General features: G+C 37.2%; 1 pseudogene; it reads left to right on the top strand.

The window, feature by feature from the left end:
• The window catches only part of LOC139854980 (uncharacterized), a 241,793-nt pseudogene extending 224,711 nt beyond the window's left edge, over window positions 1-17,082 (top strand).
• Window positions 17,083-17,830: the final 748 nt, after the last annotated feature.

Raw genomic sequence — 17,830 nt, 5'->3', positions numbered from 1 at the left:
GTAATATACTATATTAATATATTAAATATTAATGGGATCTTTAAGAATTCATGATTTAGAATTTTAGATTATGATTATGATGCTCCATGATTTTATATAATCACATCATCATGTATAGAGTATCGTATAATCAGAGGCGAAGCCAGGATTTCCGTATAGGAGATGCATTTCACAAAAATTAAATATCAACATAAAATTTTCATATATACATCGCAATTATGAGATATATAAGGGATGATTGGTTTTATTATTAGGGGATATTGGCAACTAATATACAATTTCTAACACACTATAATTCGCTTATTTGAAAAGTTGGGGGATGCAAAGCATCCACATGCATCCCCCTGTCTCCGCTAGGGGTGTTCAAAACCGGATATCCGAAAATTCGGATATCCGAATTTCGGATATCCGAAAATTCGGATATCCGAAAATTCGGATAGTGAATTTGGTCATCCGAAATCCGAATCCGAAATTTCGGGTATCCGAAATTCGGATATCCGAAAATTCGGATTCGGATATCGGATTATCCGAATATCCGAACATCACTTTTAATGGTCCTGATGCACCTGGTTATTTGCTATCAAATTTATATCCAAATGTTCACAAAGAATCACAGGATAGTTCAAGCTTTGGATGACATTTAACAAAATAAAACCGACGTATGCATCCAACCATAATCATATGCTAAATGTTATCTAAGAATGGAGATTTCAAATATCTCATCCAAAACTGACGTAGGCATCCAAAAATATATTTTTCATCCAAAATAAACGCATCTTTAAAAAATTAAAAATCCAGAATTTAACATCACCACAGACATTTGCATACAGTTAAGTCATTTTGATGTAAAAAAAATTAAACTACTAAAGATTTAGATCTGGATCTAAAGAAAAAGGTTAATAACCATACTGAGATGCAGAGAAGATAGAGTTGTGATGAAGAGATAGAAGATTAGATGAAAGTCATGAGATGTAGAGAACATTAGATGTAGATCGGCGTATATAGTGTTTTGGATCAAGGGTCTTGGATTTGCCCAAGGAAGATGAGAGTTCTGGAAGACTTAACATTTTACAGCTCGTTATAAATCAATTAAAGTTATAAAATATATATAAATATAATAGAAAATGTAAATATACATATTAAGAAAGTATATTAATTTCGGATATTCGGATATCCGAATATCCGATTATTTTGAAAAAGCCATCCGATATCCGAAAATCCGGATATCCGATTTTTCGGATATTTTAGGATCGGATTTTCGGATTATTCAGTTTACGGATTCGGATATTATGAACACCCCTAGTCTCCGCCTCTGCGTATAATATTCTTTCTTTGCTTTTTACTTGTTTAGTTTAGAATTTAAGATCTGTTGAGTTTAACACTCAAGTCCGGTGTACTGTGAATTTTTTCAATGTGAGATGAAAATCTCAGCAAGAGTGGTTAAATGTAGACCCACAATCATTGGGCTAGCCATTGTTGATGACTCTATAATAGGTGTTATGGTTTATGTTCACAGAACGTTACTGATATTGCTCCATAACATCATATATATCTATCGCAATATCACTTAAAACGCTCTATAATCGAAGATAATGAAGGTGATCTACAAGTGATAAGACAAGATGCGCGAATTTGTATCGGAAGAATGATTTGCAAAGAATTTTGGTGATTTATGACATTGGTCGATCCCGATACGAGTTAGGGTCAAGATAGCACTCTAAAATGATAAAACAAGGCTTCCGATATGTTAGGGTTCGTCCAAATGAACTAAAATTAAAAAGAAAACGAAACAGTGCCTAAAAGCCCACCAGGACGCCGTCTAGTTATTCGGGACGCCGTCCTGGCCTTTGAATTGGGACGCCGTCTAAGGGAACCGGGACGCCGTCTTGCCCTTTATACCGGGACGCCGTCCTGCCTTTTAGGACGACGTCCCGTAGTAGGTGTACCCGACTTTTCTGCTTTTTACCTAATTTCTCCACTTTAAAGGTTCATTTTTGGGACTGTTTCATAAGGGTTACGCACCAGAGAGTTTTAGAGGCGATTTTCAGGAGCTATTTGGAGAATTCCAACCTCTTTGAAGAGGCTCAACATCAAGGCATCATCCATCAACATCTTCTTCATCCAAGAACTCTTGTTCTTGTAGGTTATTTACTTGTTCTCAGCAATGATTTCAGTTAATAATTTGATTGTATTGTTGTCTGTTACCATGATTGTTGGCTAGTTTCTATAATGTTTGTCTAGATTAATAACCAAGGTATTGGATGTAATCTTATTGATTGAATGTATTATGCGTGATAGATTGAAGCTTGAATTGAGAACCATGCTTATTGTTGTTAAAACCATTTGTATCTAGTTAATTGATATGTTGTTGATAAAGAGAACTCTTGTTGATGTATCATATTGATTTACAATCAACTTGTCTTAGATTGATTGTATGCTAAACCGGACCAAGGGGGTAAACTAGATTAAAACGGTTAAACAAAATAGGAATGAATTGTGTAGAGCGAACGCAAAGACAATTGTTATTCAAGTCTTTGATCTTGTTGATCAACTAGTCACAAACGAAAAGGTCTAAGTTATAGGGAACCCTCGCTTAGTAATTCTAGTTTGAGTACTTGCTAAAGAGAACTCTTGGCGAGTCGATTTAGGTGATTAGCATACTTATAGTTATTTGATTACAAATACAAAAAACTATAGTGAAAAGGGAACCCTTGATCTTGTTATTGTATTTGCGTGTTTATCCGAGAGAACTCTTAGTGAACCTATTAGATAACTACACACATAATTATTCAATCAGGGCTTAATATCTAATTTACATCCAATACCGAGGGTAAAATATCTAGATAAACATTTCATCTCTTTGATTTAATTCAAAACTATCTTACTTGCTTTATTTGCACTTATTGTCATTTCATAAACTTAAAAGACAAAAATATTGTTTTTTTACATTTAACCTTCTTTGATTTGGCTAAATCGTTAAAACAGCCACAAAACATAAAACTTGTACTTTTACTTTAATTCACTTAGTTAATCATAATATAGTTTCTAATTCTAATTTGACTGATATAACTGTCCTTGGAACGATACACGGAACTAAACCAGTTTCTATACTACTACACGATCGGGTACACTGCCCGTTAGTGTGTAGCAATCTCTAAAACCGGTATTTTCCATACGATAATTCATATACCACTTTTCGCACATCAAGTTTTTGGCGCCGCTGCCGGGGACAGTTTTGTGTAAAAATAGAATTATTAACTGATTTGTGATTAAGTAGTTTCTTAATTATTTTAAATTTTTAATAATCTTTGATTGTTAAACTTATAGAATCGGTATGTTTAATAATTTTTGTTAGTTGTGTGATTGACAGTTTATAGGTCGCATATGCCACATACCCGAAGTTCAGAATCTCCATTACTTACACCGTTTACAGAACCTGATAGAAAGCTTGGTAGGATTTCAAAAGAAGTACTTGAAATTTTTGAATCTTCATCAAAGCAAGAAACCTTTGATTCAGAATCAAGTACGACCAAGCCTCGATATTCAGACTTTGGTAAACCCGTTCAACCCCCAAATTTTGAAATGGAAGGAGAAAGACCGTTGGTACCACGACAATCAATGGCAGCAAAGATGAAAGCAACCCGGACCGGACAAGGTAGTGCTATTACTCCACCTACTGGTGAGGTAACTTTTGAAATAAAAGGACCTATTCTTCAAATGATTAATAACAGGTGTCAATTTGGTGGTGGTCCGAATGAAGATGCAAACGAACATATTCGTCTCTTTCAAGAGATATGTCTTCTATTTAAACTTAAACCAGAAACTGACCAGGCCATATTATTAAGACTTTTCCCTTGGACACTCCAAGGGGAAGCACGAAGTTGGTTGGATTCATTGGCCGAGGCTACGATAGAAACGTGGGATGGTATGTTGGAAAAATTTCTTAAGAAATATTTTCCAGCATCCAAGTCCGCGAGACTCCAACACGAAATTACCCAATTCTGTCAAAAGCCGATGGAAACCCTCTACGAAGCATGGAATCGATTTTTCAAAATGCTAAGAGGTTGTCCAAACCATGGTTTGGATACCTTTCAAAAGGTCCAAATCTTTTACAAAGGTTGTGATGTAGCAACCCGAATTTCAATTGACCAAGCGGCCGGTGGTTCTCTTATGGACAAAACGGAGCAAGAGGCCTATGAGATAATCGAGAAACTAGCCGATTATTCTCATGAGTGGCATCAAGAATGCCCAATTACTCGAAATGCTCAAGTCCAAAGCGCCGGTGCTTATGATGACTTAAGCTCCCTAGGTGTAAAAATAGATGGTGTTGTCCGAAACATGGACAAAATCACCAAGGAAATCCATAGTATGAAAGTAGGTTGTGAATTCTGTGGAGGTCTCCACTTAGGAAAAGATTGTGATGCCGGGTTAACCATGGCTCAAAAAGAAGAATTGGCTTTCATAAGCCAAAGAAATAATAACCAGTTTCAGGGAAGAGCCCAATTTAACCGGAACTTTAACAACCCCTACAACCCTCAAGGTCAAACTTCCAATTTTCAACAAGGGTCAAGTAGTGGGTTCCAACAACAAACTCCGGGTTTTTACCAAAAACCCCAACAGGAAGAGAAAAAGTCAAATTTAGAGAGTATGTTGGAAAAGTTAATTACATCACAAACTCAGCTTGTCACAAATATAAACCAAACCAACGAGAAAAACGAACATCAATTTAGAAACCAACAAGCATCAATTCAAAATTTAGAAAAACAAATGAGTGGTTTAGCCAATTTACTGAGCGAGAGGAAACCAGGTAGTTTACCGGGCGATACCAGTAAAAACCCACGAAACGAGCACGCAAATGTTATCACCACACGGAGTGGTCTATCATACGATGCTCCAAAAATGCCCGAAAATTCTGATTTCAGGGTTCCATTGAACCAAAATGATGAACCGGTTAAGGAGCCGGAAAAAGTGGTTGAAAAGGAAGAACGGGAAAAACCCGTAGTGAAACCATATCAACCACCGCTCCCATACCCAAGAAAACAACAACAAGAGAGGCTAGAGGCCGAAAGGTCAAAATTCCTAGATATGTTTAAACAAATTAACATAAACATGCCTTTCATTGATGTAATCTCAGGTATGCCCAAGTATGCTAAGTTTTTAAAAGACTTACTTACTAATCGGAAGAAAATGGAGGAACTTTCATCCGTCACCATGAATGCTAATTGTTCAGCAATTTTGATGAACAAAATACCGAAAAAGTTAGCTGATCCTGGAAGTTTTACCATACCATGTCTCCTGGGAGATTTGGAATGCATTAAAGCATTAGCGGATTTAGGGGCTAGCATAAATTTAATGCCTTATTTATTATATGTTAAGCTAAACCCCGGGGAACTGAAACCAACTCGAATGGCAATCCAACTAGCAGACCGCTCTGTTAAATTCCCTCGTGGAATTTTAGAGAATATGTTAGTAAAAGTAGGTACCCTAGTATTTCCGGCTGATTTTGTAATTCTAGACATGGAGGAGGACACACGTGTGCCTCTTATATTAGGTCGACCTTTCCTCAATACCGCTAGAGCTATGATAGATGTTCATGGGCAGAAATTAACCCTTAGTATTGAGGATATGATGGTTACCTTTTCCGTTGACCATGCCTTGCAATACCCCGAGTCTACTGATGATCAATGTTATTATTTGCAAACCGTAAACACGTATTCGGAGTTATTGCAGGAATTTCCAGAATTGAAAGGTACAGGAGAATGCATTTTTGCGGAAGGTGATGATGAAACAATGGTGGAAGAAGTGGAGATGTTGACCACTTTGATGGCTAACGGGTATGAGCCAAATGATGAAGAGTACAGAAAGTTGGATTTAGGGAATGAATACCGATGTAAAACATCGATTGAAGAACCTCCCGTTTTGGAACTAAAGCCACTTCCAAGTCACTTGGAATATGCTTACCTACAAGAAGGTTCTGCTCTCCCGGTGATCATTTCATCCGAACTCTCTGTAAGTGAGAAATCGAAGCTTGTTTCCATGTTAAAAGCCCATAAAACGGCTCTAGCATGGAAAATTCATGACATCAAGGGTATAAGTCCCTCTTATTGTACACATAAGATATTAATGGAAGATAACTATAAGCCGTGTGTACAAAGACAAAGGCGACTCAACCCCAATATGCAAGAAGTTGTTAAGAAGGAGATTGTAAAACTCCTAGATGCGGGTCTTATTTATCCAATTTCGGATAGTCCTTGGGTGAGTCCGGTCCAATGCGTGCCCAAAAAGGGTGGCATGACCGTTGTCACAAATGAAAACGACCAATTAATTTCTACCAGGACTATCACGGGTTGGATGGTATGCATTGACTACAGGAAATTAAATGATGCTACCCGAAAAGACCATTTTCCCCTTCCTTACATTGATCAAATGTTGGAAAGATTAGCGGGAAAGAATTTTTATTGTTTTCTTGACGGTTTCTCGGGATATTTCCAAATCCCTATAGCACCCGAGGACCAAGAGAAAACGACCTTTACATGTCCTTATGGTACTTTCTCCTATCGGCGTATGCCTTTTGGCTTATGCAATGCTCCTGCTACCTTCCAAAGATGTATGGTGGCTATTTTTCATGACATGATTGAAGATTTTATGGAAGTATTCATGGATGACTTCTCAGTCTTCGGTGATTCTTTTGACTCATGTCTTAAAAATCTTGAGCGTATGTTGATTAGGTGTGAAGAATCAAATCTTGTACTAAACTGGGAAAAATGCCATTTTATGGTAAAAAAGGGAATTGTATTGGGTCATAAAATTTCTTGTGCAGGTCTTGAGGTGGATCGGGCTAAAGTGGAAGTAATAGCCAAATTACCACCACCAACGAATGTGAAAGGTGTTAGAAGTTTTCTGGGGCACGCCGGTTTTTACCGGCGGTTCATTAAAGATTTTTCCAAAATTGCAACCCCCATGAACAAACTTCTTGAGAAGGACGCACCATTTGTCTTTACGGACGAGTGTCTTACCGCCTTTAATCTTCTTAAAGCAAAGCTCACGCAGTCACCTATTCTCATATCGCCGAATTGGTCAATATCATTCGAACTTATGTGTGACGCCAGTGACTTTGCTATTGGTGCCGTCTTGGGGCAAAGAATAGAAAAACATTTCAAGCCCATTTACTATGCTAGTAAGACACTGCAAGGAGCCCAACTTAATTACACTACCACCGAGAAGGAACTCCTTGCAATCGTCTTTTCGTTTGACAAATTCCGATCCTATTTGGTGCTAGCAAAGACGGTTGTCTACACAGACCACTCGGCATTAAAGTACTTGCTTTCTAAGCAAGATGCTAAACCCCGTTTAATACGTTGGGTCTTGCTTTTGCAAGAATTCGACATCGATAGAAAAGATAAAAAGGGTGCCGAAAACCTAGCTGCCGATCACCTTTCTCTACTTGAGAACCCGAATCTTGGGGTTCTACATGAGACAGTTATCCAAGATAATTTTCCTGATGAAAATCTCATGAGAGTTGAGAAAATTAATGATCCATGGTTTGTAGACATTGCCAACTATCTTGCGGGTGGATTCCTAGAAACCGGTATGTCACACCAGAAAAGAAAGAAATTCTTTAGTGACTTAAAATACTATTTTTGGGAACACCCATATCTCTTTAAACTGTGTCCCGATGGGATAATCCGTCGGTGTGTTTCGGGGAAGGAATGCACCGAAATTCTACTTGACTGTCACCTTGGTCCAACAGGTGGGCACTTTGGTCCCCAAATCACGGGGAAGAAAGTTTATGAGGCCGGTTTCTATTGGCCTACAATATTCAAAGATGCCTACGCTGTTTGTAAGGCTTGTGACGCGTGCCAACGGGCCGGTCAAATAACTAAACGGGATGAAATGCCTCAACAAAGCATCCAAGTATGCGAGGTGTTCGATGTTTGGGGAATTGACTTTATGGGCCCCTTTCCAAAATCTCATTCTTACCTCTACATACTTGTCGCCATAGATTATGTTTCTAAATGGGCGGAGGCAAAACCTCTACCAACAAATGATGGCCGAGTAGTGGTAAACTTTTTGATGGAACTTTTCTCTAGGTTCGGCACACCAAAAGCTCTTATAAGTGACCGGGGCACCCACTTTTGCAATAAGCAATTGGAAAAGGTGTTGAAAAGATATGGAGTAATCCATAAAATTTCGACATCTTATCATCCCCAAACGAGTGGGCAAGTAGAAAACACCAACCGGTCATTAAAACTCATACTTGAAAAGACCGTTGGTGCCAATCCCAAAGAGTGGTCAACCAAGTTAAACGATGCATTGTGGGCTTTTCGCACGGCCTACAAAACACCGATTGGAACAACTCCTTTCCGTATGGTATACGGAAAAGCATGCCATCTCCCGTTGGAGATTGAACATAAAGCACATTGGGCGCTAAGGGCATGCAATTTGGATTACCAAGAAGCGGGTCGGTTACGTTTGACCCAACTAAATGAATTAGACGAGTTGAGGCTTGAAGCCTATGACAACTCTCTAATTTACAAGAAAAAAACCAAACAATGGCACGACAAAAGATTGAAACGTCCAAAGGAATTCATGGAAGGCGATCGTGTCCTTGTTTATAATTCCCGTTTCAAGTTATCACCCGGAAAGCTTAAGTCCCGATGGACGGGACCGTTTGTTGTTAGAAAGGTGTACCCTTATGGTACAGTCGAAATGGAGAACGGGAAAGGTGATATTTTTAAAGTGAATGGCCACCGGGTCAAACACTACGTTGATGGTCCCCTGGAAATTGAGGATGAGGTTAGCCTCAACTTCAAGAAAAACGCCTAAATCAAAACGGGGACGAGTTTGGTGAACGACTCGTAAAAAAATGGTTCACATTTGTAATTAGGTTTGTATTGTGTGTGCTATAAATTTTTGTTTGGTACAAAATGATTAACGTATGACCCCGAAACGCAAACGACTCAGAAAATCAGGTCAGTGAGTTTTAGTGTTACAGGACGTCGTCCCAATAAGCTAGACGCCGTCCCATTATACAAACCGGGACGCCGTCCTCCTGACCTAGACGCCGTCCCATTATACAAACCGGGACGCCGTCCTCCTGACCTAGACGCCGTCCCACTCTAAAGATCAAGACGCCGTCTTGTATCCCGAGACGCCGTCTCGAACCACTGAGTCAGAAAAAAATACGCGTTTTAAACCATATCCCACTCATTTCTTATCCACAAAACACACTCTTCTCTATTTTTCTCTCCCAAAACCCGAACCACTCTTCAAGAACCCTAATTTCTACCTTAATTTCGCGATTTCTTCTTCAAATTCAAGCTTCAAATCATGAACTTTTTGGTATGGATACTCCATTTTTACACTTTTCTTTATCAATTACTTGAATTGTATGTCTATATCTATAAATTGGTGAAGGATAAGTGTGGGGTGTTTGATTTGCATGATTATTGTTAAGATTAACATACCTTAGTAGTTTAATTGCCCTTAATGTGTTTATTTTGCAAAGATTACATGTTTTTAAGGGTTTGTTCATGATTCTAGGGTTTGTAGAAATTAAATCCGAATTTGGGATGCTTAATTTATGATGTTGAGTTTATGTATGATGTTTATGATTCTTGTGAAGTATATGATTGTGTTGGTGATGTTGATGTCCACTTGGCCAGGTCATTTTTGAATGTTAGTGAATTTCTAAGCATATTGTTGAATTGTAATGAATTTATGAAATGTGTATGCTTGTTTTTCATTTGTAAGGGCCTGTTGAATCAAATTAATGGAATGGAATGCCATAATGTATGCTGTTAAGATGGTCATTTGAGCTAAAAAAATTGTGAAAATTGTATTATGATTTGTGATGAATATGATTAGAATGCAAAGTTAAATGTTATGACCTATGACACAACATACTTGAATCTTTGAGTCCTAAGTTTGTGCTACATTGTGAAGTTATGATTTTCAATTTTTTTTTTTTTTGAAGGTGTATTAACGAATTCATGTTGACTTTGGTTTAAAATTGTGAACATGCACTTTCGTTTAAATGAATCATAATGCTTTTGAACTAGGAATTGAATGATGAAGTTCTCCTGCTACTCGGTTATGTTTTTAGCTAACATTAACACAACGGTTTCTATGTTCTTTTGGTTTGGTGTATAATGTTTTGCAGGGACAATCAAGCAGAGGAGGACCGGCAAAAAGAGGAAGGACAGCAGGTTTGGCTCCTCCACGACAACCACCACCACCACAACAACAACATCATTCATCATCGTCTTCCGGAGAAGAAGCGGAGGAGGATCTAAACGATCCTCGAGTTTGGTTAACACAGGTACAGAATGACGAAGACTACACCGAAACTTTTGAGAGAATAAACCGCAGGCCCATTAATGCTACTTGGTATTTTATTTGGGGGCCATTGGAGGAGGCGGGCATGCGCCGACATGTTACTAATTTACTCGCCATTCCTTACGGTAGAGTAGTAGCCCACGCCTGGGAACATGTTTTTAGCATCAATGAACCAATCTACCCGGTGCTTCTTAAAGAATTCTACTCTACTATGCGGTTTAACAATGTCAGCGATTATTTATCGAATGAGTTTCTACAGTTTCGTCTCGGGGGCCAAGATAGGGGTATAAGCAGTTTACAGCTTTGTAGAGTTCTGGGAATTTTTGAGGAATTCACCGATAATCAGTTAGGTGAATATTTGCGGGCTTCTGATTACGTTGGCCGGCATGTTTTTGATGACACCTCTTATTGGCGCAGAATTTGTAAACCAAATATTGCGCCTGCACATTTTAGATCAAGCAAGCACAGGTACAACGAAATCGCAGCCCGGGATGATAGGCTGCTTTATCGACTCATCGCATGCACGTTTAATGCGAGGATTGAGGGTAATGAGAAGGTGAAAACATTAGATTTGTGGATTATGGATCAAATCAAGCGGGGTTCCTATACCGACATTCCTGGGCTAATCGGTAATTATTTCCTTGCCATTGCGACTGAGACACGGCTACGGAAGCCACTTCTGGGAGGCCACTACATCACCCGAATTGCCCGACATTTTAACATTGATTTCAGTAGATTACAGGAGTACACGAGCGTAATGAAACCATTAAAAAAGGTTTTTTATATTAATGCTGAAATCATTATGAAAGATAGAAATGGGCATTTGGTGCCTTTTGTGGCAGTTGGTGCAGGTGGCGCAAGTGGCAGTGGTGTTCAGCAAGAGCAGCAACAGGAAGAGGAGGCGGAAATGGAGGCACAAACTAATGTTGGTGAACAGGTTCCGTGGCATCCGTCCCAATCAAGTTGGGACAGTTTGGTTGGTAGTGTTAATAACATGAGGTTAAGCCCGAACGAACAAAGGATGCACAACGATCGAATGTGGGATAGTCAGCAGCGAATGGAGCAACGACAGATTGCTCAAGTGCACGATCAGGGATGGATGAGTTATGGTATTGATTGGAATAACCATAACTCAGAGTTGTTTTATTCCAACCCCGAGCAGTACTATGGGACGACACGTCTGACACTCCAATATTACACGGATCCTCAAAACCCACCTCCGCCTCACCCGATTTATGATAATACCGCTGCGTTTCAGGATGCTCGGAACAGATTTGAGCAGCAATATCCACAGGGACGCCCGTACAGAGATGGTTCGGGTAATTATTTTTGGCCGTTTGATAACTAGGCCTGCGTGCCTATTGGATCATTTTGTACTTTGTTTTGAGACAATTTAATTTGTGTGATGTGTTTTGAGATATTTTCGGTTTGTAATAATGTACTAATGGTGTGGTTTGATAAACGGATGTGGTTGTAAAAACACCGTTATTTTTATATGCTTTGTGTGGTTTGTTTATTTGTGCAGCATGATTGAACTTCAAAGACTGGCATTAAGTTGAGCGACATTTGATATTATGATATGTGTATGATGATAATCGCGGAATGGACGATGCTCTTATGCTGGCAGTAAGTTCAGCGGCATCCGTCTACATATTCCACGATTTACAGGTTAAAAATTGAAAATTTCTACAATCACCCTATCACTTTGCCCTCTAAATTTAATCTTTTTTTGTGATTTCATGCAATGAGGGCCTTGCATGATCTCAAGTGTGGGGTGGGGAATAGAAATTTATCGGGAACTCGTAATTTATCGGGAACTCGTTTCACAAAAATTAAGGCGTTTATTATAAAATTTTAAAATTTTCATGTAAGCCTTAAAAACGATTAAAAGCCCAAAAACCACGTTATACACATTATGGTCTTAAAATCTAGAAAATAAATGTTGGTTTACATTTTAAATTATTAATAGTCTTTGAAGTTGCTCCATCATTCAATTATTTGAGTGAAAATCCTACTAGTTTAGTAAGCTAACTTGTAGGTCACTTGTACCAAAAACGAGTGTAAACCGTGAGAGAGCGGTGATTGTATAGCGTGGTCGGAAACCGGATCTCGCGCCAGATCAAAAAAAAACCCTAAGGGCGATCCTCATTGTTTCTCCTAACAAGGACAATGTTGCGTCCGACCACTTATATGACCATACAGGATGTATCCATTCCATCCTAGAGGGAGTCAAGTCTCCCGAACGACACACTTGCTGATTTATTTCAGAAGTTGTAGTCCAGACCAGTTGTAGGGTGACGAAAAGTCTTGAAAAGTCATTGCTAAAATCGACTGGAAATCTACCAGGCCTCAACATCAAACAGGGAAACTGGTAGTCAAAGCTTATTTCAATGAGGGAGATTTGCTAGCCAAATGGGAAGCGCACCATGATACACAAATTGTCAGTGATTGATCAGATTCCCAGTGGATAACCTCCGGAAAGGTAATATATCAGCTTTTAAGCCTGATGAACTTCAATCTTTATGATTGACTTAACGGATTAGATAATTACCTCATGATTATCAATGATATCCGGACGTAATGTGTATCCTCCTAAGCACATTATTTTCTACCGACATCTCATGATGTTAGGTACCGTGGGAGGGATTGGCTTGACCAATAGCGGGAAACCCGCACTCATTTTTTTTTCAAAATTCAAAAATCCGACAAAATCGGAAAACGTGTCTAGTATTAAAAACTAGCATGATATTTTCAAAACCATAAAACGTTTTCATCAAGGTCCTGATTTTCCTAGGATCAAATTTTTCGGATACTTGGCTCTAATCTACCAAAAATGTGTGTGTGTTTCCATTGTGTATAAAGCGTGCGTGTGATTTCAATAAAAGTGTACTATACTTAAAGCGTGTATTTCCATAGTGTATATAGCGTGAGTGTGTTACTTAAAGCGTGTGTTTCATATAGTGTGAGTTGTGTTTCATATCAACGTGTGTGTTTCGTATGCTTCGAGTGATTCATGTAATGTTTGTAATCTATATTGTGTGATTATGTTTGATATTGTTCTACGTTGTAAAGAAAGAATTGCTTGAGGACAAGCAAGGTTTAAGTGTGGGGTGTTTTGATATTGCTCCATAACATCATATATATCTATCGCAATATCACTTAAAACGCTCTATAATCGAAGATAATGAAGGTGATCTACAAGTGATAAGACAAGATGCGCGAATTTGTATCGGAAGAATGATTTGCAAAGAATTTTGGTGATTTATGACATTGGTCGATCCCGATACGAGTTAGGGTCAAGATAGCACTCTAAAATGATAAAACAAGGCTTCCGATATGTTAGGGTTCGTCCAAATGAACTAAAATTAAAAAGAAAACGAAACAGTGCCTAAAAGCCCACCAGGACGCCGTCTAGTTATTCGGGACGCCGTCCTGGCCTTTGAATTGGGACGCCGTCTAAGGGAACCGGGACGCCGTCTTGCCCTTTATACCGGGACGCCGTCCTGCCTTTTAGGACGACGTCCCGTAGTAGGTGTACCCGACTTTTCTGCTTTTTACCTAATTTCTCCACTTTAAAGGTTCATTTTTGGGACTGTTTCATAAGGGTTACGCACCAGAGAGTTTTAGAGGCGATTTTCAGGAGCTATTTGGAGAATTCCAACCTCTTTGAAGAGGCTCAACATCAAGGCATCATCCATCAACATCTTCTTCATCCAAGAACTCTTGTTCTTGTAGGTTATTTACTTGTTCTCAGCAATGATTTCAGTTAATAATTTGATTGTATTGTTGTCTGTTACCATGATTGTTGGCTAGTTTCTATAATGTTTGTCTAGATTAATAACCAAGGTATTGGATGTAATCTTATTGATTGAATGTATTATGCGTGATAGATTGAAGCTTGAATTGAGAACCATGCTTATTGTTGTTAAAACCATTTGTATCTAGTTAATTGATATGTTGTTGATAAAGAGAACTCTTGTTGATGTATCATATTGATTTACAATCAACTTGTCTTAGATTGATTGTATGCTAAACCGGACCAAGGGGGTAAACTAGATTAAAACGGTTAAACAAAATAGGAATGAATTGTGTAGAGCGAACGCAAAGACAATTGTTATTCAAGTCTTTGATCTTGTTGATCAACTAGTCACAAACGAAAAGGTCTAAGTTATAGGGAACCCTCGCTTAGTAATTCTAGTTTGAGTACTTGCTAAAGAGAACTCTTGGCGAGTCGATTTAGGTGATTAGCATACTTATAGTTATTTGATTACAAATACAAAAAACTATAGTGAAAAGGGAACCCTTGATCTTGTTATTGTATTTGCGTGTTTATCCGAGAGAACTCTTAGTGAACCTATTAGATAACTACACACATAATTATTCAATCAGGGCTTAATATCTAATTTACATCCAATACCGAGGGTAAAATATCTAGATAAACATTTCATCTCTTTGATTTAATTCAAAACTATCTTACTTGCTTTATTTGCACTTATTATCATTTCATAAACTTAAAAGACAAAAATATTGTTTTTTTACATTTAACCTTCTTTGATTTGGCTAAATCGTTAAAACAGCCACAAAACATAAAACTTGTACTTTTACTTTAATTCACTTAGTTAATCATAATATAGTTTCTAATTCTAATTTGACTGATATAACTGTCCTTGGAACGATACACGGAACTAAACCAGTTTCTATACTACTACACGATCGGGTACACTGCCCGTTAGTGTGTAGCAATCTCTAAAACCGGTATTTTCCATACGATAATTCATATACCACTTTTCGCACATCAGTTACTTATAAACATTTTAAGAAACCTTGAAGGTGTTACAATTCCGCTTGAGCGGGTTATCTTATTGAGGATGATATTGTAGAATGTTGAGAAAGTTTTGTGATGCGATAGATGATATTGAAATATCGTTATGTTGTGTGTGTGTGTGTGTGTGTGTGTGAACCTCTCTTGTGGTGAATGTATCATGTTCTGTTTATAGTTGGGCGTTATTGTCTGTTAGCAGTATGTAATAGAACAAAGGGAATATATACTTACCACCTCGTACTATCTTGTATGTAAAACTGAAAAAGTGTTCGTGGCCCCAACGCAGTCTGTCAGTTGTCTATCACAGTCGTCGTGCAGCGTGCAACATCACCAAACTGTTGTACAGTGTTTGGATCATGCCAACCTCCTTTGTTGGTTTGTGCTTTATCTGTTACTCGCACATTACAGTTCTTGGTTCAGCTTTCTGGTAGCGCAGGTTTAAAGCTAGTAGTGTCAAACTTATGAGCACGCCGCGCCTGCTTGTGACGCCAGCTCTATGAGCACGCTTGCCTATAGCGTGTTACCATGGTGTTTGGCATGGATAGTGCATTCATATTTTAAACTTAACGTTATCGAAATTGAAGACCCGAAAGAAAGGAAAAACCCTCTTAAGTTCAAGAAGAAGCTGACCGACCACTACAAAGTATTTCGACGATTCTAGCGACGAGGAGTAATTTGTAGTAATTTTCTTTTTCGCACGTTTTAAGGTTTAGGAGTTTAATAAAGTAGTAATTGTATTAGGATCTTTTAATTATTGTAATTTTCATTTTTTAGGACATTTAACAGATTGTACTTGTTTTACTTTTATTAATTTAAGTGTGTTTTTATTAATTTAAATTATTATATATGTCTTACTTTTATAAAAAAAAATGAAGCAAATAAAAAAACTCAAATAAGAATGAAATTAAAAATAAAAATGTGAGACCTATTTTCCTATCACACAATCATCAAATCATACCATTAAAAGCTTTATCACGTCATCACACATCACACTATCACACTGACACATCAACACTCTACCCCACAAAAACACCGCATAATTAACATCCATCACACTATCACCATTACAAATGGTCTTAGAGTGAACGACATTATAATGTTGTCGTGATACATTTTATTGTTGATTTCCATGCTGAAGTGTTTTCTTTTATGTTTCTGTTGATGTCATCAAGAGAATAATAATATTATAGTTAAATCATAAAATACTTTCTAACAAACAGACTTTAAATTTATTTATCTAATTACTATTATTATGATTATGATATTTTACCATACGGACATTCATATATACTTTTAGAATTGTTTCAACGATAGTAATTTTTTACATAATATTTTATGGATTTAATAACCGTTACTTTAAAATAACCAACTTTAAAATAACCGCTATGTACAATTAATTTATATGTACGTATGACAATCCTAAAAGCTGTCATTAGAAGAAAAAAAATATATTTTTATCATATTTATTTTTATTTTTATTTGGTAAAAAAACAATAAACTTTCATGTGACCTAGTCCTTTCACCAAGAGTCAAAACAACAAACTACCAAACCGAAGTTACCTATACCGAAGTCAAACAATTGCACGACTTCTTAGAACGCCAGGGCAAGTATTTTGCTTATTTCTCTATTTTTCGTTTCCCTCCCGAAGTCTAACCCATCACCACAAACAGATAAGAGAAAACCAGTAATAAATAATAAACGTGAGAAATTACTTCTCGGTGAAATTTTATGGTTTAAGAATGTTGTTAGTAATATTTTCCTAATATTAATTAAAAATGACATAGATAATAAATAAATAATATTAAAAATAACTAAAAAATACCCCATTTTTAGATATAAAGAAAGTGTTGATTTTTATTTTTTTTTAACTTTCTAAACATTATCAGGTCAAAACTTTACGTATGTTGATAATGGTACATAAATAACAATTATAGATTAAACTGGTATTTTTTTTTTTAATCTATAACTTAAATTAGAATAAAAATAAAAGTATATAATTAATTTATACCTTTAACCATTAAAGTAATGATAAAGGTAGAAACATGTTCTTCCCAATGGAGCTAAATCTTTATTTTCCATCTAATCTTTAAAGATATTAAAGTGTATTTGGATTATATAATGTCAGTTGTGGATATTGAATAGTAGCGTTTCTTGATTAGTGGATAATGGTGGGGAGTTCGCGAAAAATGTCTTTACTAGGAGAAAACAAGTCAAAGATGGTGAAAGTGTGTCGAAAAGTGGTCAACCGGTCAACTCAGCTTAAGCTTGTGGCTCTTATGAAAATGTGGGGTTTAATTGCACTTCTTTATAGGACATTTGTTTACTCACCTTTTATTTATTTATTATTTATTTTTATTTTTTTTGACGTAAAAGGAACATTTATAAATAATAAATCCGGTCATCAAAAAGATGAACGAATCTCAAATACATAAACAGAGAACAATGAATTACAACACTCGAATGGTTTTGGGCATATGGGGAATTCTCACGAGGTTGTAACTCATCATTCACTACTTTGATCCCGAAGAATTCTAATCCACTTGGATTGAATGAATTCGGGCCCATTAGTTTGGTGGGAAGTTACTACAAGATCATCGCAAAACTACTTTCCATCCGTATCGCAAAAGTAATTCCAAAACTTATAAACGAGAAGCAAAGTGGGTTCTTAA

Source organism: Rutidosis leptorrhynchoides, chromosome 6, assembly GCF_046630445.1.
Source record: "Rutidosis leptorrhynchoides isolate AG116_Rl617_1_P2 chromosome 6, CSIRO_AGI_Rlap_v1, whole genome shotgun sequence".
Lineage (NCBI taxonomy): Eukaryota > Viridiplantae > Streptophyta > Magnoliopsida > Asterales > Asteraceae > Rutidosis > Rutidosis leptorrhynchoides.
This window is presented reverse-complemented; position numbering and strand designations above follow the sequence as displayed.